Below are 5745 nucleotides of genomic sequence, written 5' to 3' on the forward strand. Positions count from 1 at the left end.
AAAAAAAAAGCTGGAGGCATCATGCTACCTGACTTCAAACTATACTACAAGCCTACAGTAACCAAAACAGCATGGTACTGGTACCAAAACAGAGAAATAGACCAAGGGAACAGCACAGAGGCCTCAGAAATAACACCACACAGCTACAACCATCTGATCTTTGACAAACCTGACAAAAACAAGAAACAGGGAAAGGATTCCCAATTTAATAAATGGTGCTGGGAAAACTGGCTAACCATATGTAGAAAGCTGAAACTGGATCCGTTCCTTACACCTAATACAAAAATTAATTCAAGATGGATTAAAGACTTAAATGTAAGCCATAAAACCATAAAAACCCTAGAATAATACCTAGGCAATACCATTCAGGTCATAGGCATCAGCAAAGACTTCATGACTGAAACACCAAAAGCAATGGCAACAAAAGCCAAAACAGACAAATGGAATCTAATTAAACTAAAGAGCTTCTGCACAGCGAAAGAAACTACCATCAAGGCGAACAGGCAACCTACAGAATGGGATAAAATCTTTGCGATCTACCCATCTGACAAAGGGCTAATATGCAGAATCTGCAAAGAACTTAAACAAATTTACTAGTAAAAACAACCCCTTCAAAAAGTGGGCAAAGGATATGAACAGACACTTCTCAAAAGAAGGCATTTATGCAGCCAACAAACATGAAAAAATGCTCATCATCACTGGTCATCAGAGAAATGCAAATCAAAACCACATTGAGATATCATCTCACACCAGTTACACTGGTGATCATTAAAAAGTCAGGAAGCAACAGATGCTGGAGTGGATGTGGAGAAATAGAAATACTTTTACATTGTTGGTGGGAGTGTAAATTAGTTCAACCATTGTGGAAGGCAGTGTGATAATTTCTCAAGGATCTGGAACTAGAAATACCATTTGACCCAGCGATCCCATTACCGGGTATATACCCAAAGGATTATAAATCATGCTACTATAAAGACACATGCACACGTATGTTTATTGTGGCACTATTCACAATAGCAAAGTCTTGGAAAAAAACCCAAATGTCCATCAATGATAGACTGGATGAAGAAAATGTGGCAATATACACCATGGAATCCTATGCAGCCATAAAAAAGGATGAGTTCATGTCCTTTGCAAGGACATAGATAAAGTTGGAAACCATCATTCTCAGCAAACTATCACAAGAACAGAAAACCAAACACTGCATGTTCTCACTCATAGGTGGCAGTTGAACAAGAACACATTGGCACAGGGCAGGGAACATCACACACTCATGCCTGTCAGGAGGTGGGGGGGTTGGGGGAGGGATAGCTTTAGGAGAAATACCTAATGTAAATGATGCGTTCATGGGTGCAGCAAACCAACATGGCACATGTATACCTATGTAACAAACTTGCATGTTGCGCACATGTACCCTAGAACTTAAATTATAATTTAAAAAATCAAATAAATAAATAAAAATTAAAAGACAAACAAACAAAAAATGTGCAGCACCTCCCTGCCACCCTTCCTCCTGTTCTGGCCTTGAGATGTCTGGCTATCCCTTTACCTTCCACCATGATTGGAAGTTTCCTGAGGCCTCACCAGAAACAGAAACCACTATGCTTCCTATACAGTCCCCAGAACATGAGTCTGTTAAGTCTCTTTTCTTTATAGATTGCCCAGTCTCAGGTATTTATTGCAGTGCACAAACTGACTAATACACCTAGGCACAGGGAAAAACAAAAGGAAGAGGATGGGTTTATCAGAATCTGGAAATGTGGGGGAAGAGTCACACAGACTTGAAACCCAGACTCCTCGTGGGACGGGGGAATCCTGGCTGTCTGCCGCTGGTATCTCTGAGGAGGAGAGTTGAGGTTGGTTCTGATCATGTGAGAAGAAAAATGAACAAAGACAAAAATAAACAAAAGAACACCTGGGTTTTCCCTATTTTAGTTATTATGAATAATGAATTGTAGTAATCTGCTCTACAAAGTAGTACCCATAGTTAGCAACTCAGTGTTGTGCAGATAAAAACTTGTTAAGAGGATAGACCTCATGGTAAGTATTTTTATAAAACAGTAAAGAGCAGAGCAAAGGGACACAGGAACCTTTAGAGATGATGGATACGTTTATTACCTTGATTGTGTTCATGCTATTACGGGTGCCTGTGTGTGTCCACAATAATAAAAATGGACATATAATATACATGTATTTTTTTCATATCAATGGTACCTTAATAAAGCTGTAAGAATGAAAAAAGAAAAAGAGGCAAACTGGAACCAACAGCTGCTCATAGGATGAACAGCCACCGCCAGAGTCTTGCTGGCAGAACAGAAAGCACAGGAAGGTGCGAGCTCCTTTGCCCTCCATTTTCCGGTCTCCCTCCAGTCCCCGCAATTGGCAGAACCTGGAGTTAGCAGTGGACAAATTTGTTCTTCACAGTCCTGGCTCTATGCAGGTGAGGATAGAGGGTGGCTTGGAGCCAGGAGATGATGGCCAGAGGGAGAACAGTCCCGAATGGACCAGAGTTGACGGTGGAGATGGAAGATCATTCTTACGTGTTATTCATCGGCATTGCTGCTGTCCTTAACCTTTTCTTTGGATATTGGAATTTCTTTTTCTGTTCCTAATGGAGACACCCAAAGGAAGGCAGAGTGGAATTGACTCACAAATAATCAACCTCCATTAACAGCCCAATTTCCAATTTAGAGTAATTTAGCAGCTTCACATTCCACACATCCAGGAGAAAGAAAAAGAAAAGTCTCTAAAAAAGACAAAAATAGACCTGGCTGCAAAAAATCTGTTGTTTTTTGCCTACTCAGCATTCCTGGCAAAGGCTGTTCATTTCCATTTGTGGAGTCAGCCTGTGCTTGTGTGTGTGCATGTGTGTGTCAGTGTGTGCATGTGTGTGCATGTGCATGAGAGTGTGTGCATGCGTGTGTGTGCATGTGTTTGCGAGTGTGTGTGCGTGGGTGAGTAGTGTGTGAGTGTTTACGAGTGTGTACGTGTGTGTGTGTATGTGTCTGGGGATGAAGAAGCCAGACCCAGCCTTCTCTTTGCTCTAGGACTGTTCCCATCATCTAAACCTTTCTTTTAAGCCTGTTTCATCGTGGTGATGAGTGCAGGATAGGTAAAGAAGCTTTAAAAAATAGAGAAACCCGGCCGGGCACGGTGGCTCAAGCCTGTAATCCCAGCACTTTGGGAGGCCGAGATGGGCGGATCACGAGGTCAGGAGATAGAGACCATCCTGGCTAACCTGGTGAAACCCCGTCTCTACTAAAATTACAAAAAACTAGCCGGGCGAGGTGGCGGGTGCCTGTAGTCCCAGCTACTTGGGAGGCTGAGGCAGGAGAATGGTGTGAACCTGAAGGGCGGAGCTTGCAGTGAGCAGAGATCTGGCCACTGCACTCCAGTTTGGGCGACAGAGCGAGACTCCGTCTCAAAAACAACAACAACAAAAAAAGAATAGAGAAACCCAAAAAGCACAGCATATAGAAATGCTGTTTAGTTTATGTATGGACACTCTCAACTACCTGAAACGTCCCCAAATGATCACCTGCATATTTGTAAAGATGCTGCTGGTGCTGTGTGTAGAAGAGATCTTGGAACACGCTGCTGACTGCATCATCTGAAACAGGAGGAATCAAGCCGGGGACTGGAATAACAATCCCCCAAGGATTCCAGGGGACAGACTCTCAGGGAAAGGACCCCTAATGCCCTTCTCTCCCCAAACTTCTGTCTTCCCTCATGCTTAGTAGGTTAAAACTCACCAATTTTATGTAAGCCTTACCTCCCCTCAAGTGACTCAGTTCCATCCTGACAATTCTAAGAGTATAATTCTCAAAGTGTAGCCCCCAGACCCATCAGCATCAGCATCAACGGGGAAGGAAACTGTAAGAAATGTGAATTATCAGTTCCCGCCTCAGTTCGACTATATCAGAAACTCTGGGCCAGGGGCACAGTAATCTGCCTTAATACATTCTCCAGGTAATTCTGATACAATAAAAATTGGGAACATTTGGTCTAAATCTTGGTAGTCCCATTGCTCTTGCCACTGCTTAGTTTGCAATATTTAAAAAGTCAATATAGTAACATAAATTAACATATAAATGAATATATAAATAAGGAATTTGAAATTTATACTCTAGTATTTATTATTTTTAGAAAAGTATGTGTATTCCAAAACTGTTCACCAAGTGGTATAAGTTATAGTGTGACTGATTTATCAAATAATTTTGATAATTTCCCCCATTTTTTTATTTAAAGAGCAGTTGCTGGATAAGCATACTTCTGAAGCCAAAAGAAGAAAAAAATAGTTGGTGTGATCTTTTGTTTGGCATGATTTTCATTTGTTCAATGATGCTCACGTCTGAGCTAATCAGGGAATTGAATCAAACTCTTTAAATGACTTCCTTTATTAACTTCATCATTGCATGGTTTGCAAAGTAAACAGAATTTCTCTTAAGACAGTGACATCGTCAAGGATTTCTACGAATACGGTTCAATGGCACTCTGCAGCCCCAAAGGCCATGTTCTGGGGCAGAGGATATCAAAGGAAGCTCCGCACATCCATCAGTAGTTTTCCTGGCCACAGCAACATAAGCAGTGATCCCACGTCATGAAGTGGGAAGATCCTAGAGACCTCAGCCACCTCCCCACTCATGGGGTTGGGTAAGAAGATGCCCTGTGCCCACCCTAAAGACCTAAGCCATCTCCTCACCCGTAAGGCTGGGTAAAAAGACGCCCTGTGCCTGCCCTGGAGACCTCAGCCACCTCCCACCCACGGGGCTGGGTAAGAAGATGCCCTGTGCCTGCGCTTGGTCTCACTGCTCTGCCCTGCCTCCACGTTCTGAGATTCTTGGGGCTCTCTTGTGTTCTTCTGGTTTGTGAAGTTGCATGTTGGAATTGAAAGTTTTGGAGAAATTCTGATGGTCCTCCCTGAGAAATGATGTAATCACCCAGGTGAGGGTGAGTCTCATTAATGACTTCCCTTCGATTTTTCCAACTGAAGGAGAATGTTTGGAAACAGAGTCCTGCAGAAGAGCTGTCTACGCTGAAAGTGAAAGGAGCCAGTTGTACTTAGTTTATGAACAGACAAGGATTACACTGGCCTTCCAGACATGTTACTTGGGAGGATTGACCAGCATTTTTCATGGGAATTCCTATACTGGTCAAAAAGATCTCTTAGGTTCAGTCACGGAAGCCATGTCAAGGGGGCTTGACATTAGAAATTGGGCTGTTAATGGAGTTTGATTATTTGTGAGTTAATTCTGCTCTGGGGGACTGTTTGAGAAAGACACTAGGCAGGCACGCAGTTGACTCTGGGCCTGGCCTTTGCTGCCTCACTGGACACGGAGTGGAGGCAGAAGGGACACAGGTGCTCCCTGACTATACATCTTTCAGTGACTGTAGGAGCAGAGGCCAGCTGACTGACTCTGAATCCTGATTCTAGCCTCTGGGAGAAAGAAGGGGATCGTCCCACCTATCGCCAAAGAGGCTGGTGGGGACAGACAGTGAATGAGATAAATAACGAAGTCGGTGGCACATCAGCAAGCAGCAAGTGCTGGAGAGGACACAGGAGGCAGGGAGGGGAATAGGGGCTCCAGTGGAGGAAGAGGAATCTCCCTTTTAAATAGGCAACTCAGTGAAAGCCTCACTAAGAAATGAGCTTTGAGTGGATGCCAGAAGTTACGGAGTGATCAGTGTCCCGTCTTGGGGAAGAGCTTTCTAGGAAAAGAAAGTGGGCAAGTTTGGAGAGGAACA

The 5745-nt window shown here is 43.4% G+C and overlaps 1 long non-coding RNA gene across 1 annotated transcript in view; it reads left to right on the plus strand.

The window, feature by feature from the left end:
* Window positions 1-2310, plus strand: part of LOC108540424 (uncharacterized) — a 10251-nt gene extending 7941 nt beyond the window's left edge. The window contains exon 3 of the long non-coding RNA XR_001888661.1: window positions 2225-2310. This is a non-coding gene — a long non-coding RNA (uncharacterized LOC108540424). The remainder of the gene's footprint in view (window positions 1-2224) is intronic.
* Window positions 2311-5745: the final 3435 nt, after the last annotated feature.

This window comes from Rhinopithecus bieti, unplaced genomic scaffold, assembly GCF_001698545.2.
Source record: "Rhinopithecus bieti isolate Rb0 unplaced genomic scaffold, ASM169854v2 scaffold_574, whole genome shotgun sequence".
NCBI classification, from domain to species: domain Eukaryota; kingdom Metazoa; phylum Chordata; class Mammalia; order Primates; family Cercopithecidae; genus Rhinopithecus; species Rhinopithecus bieti.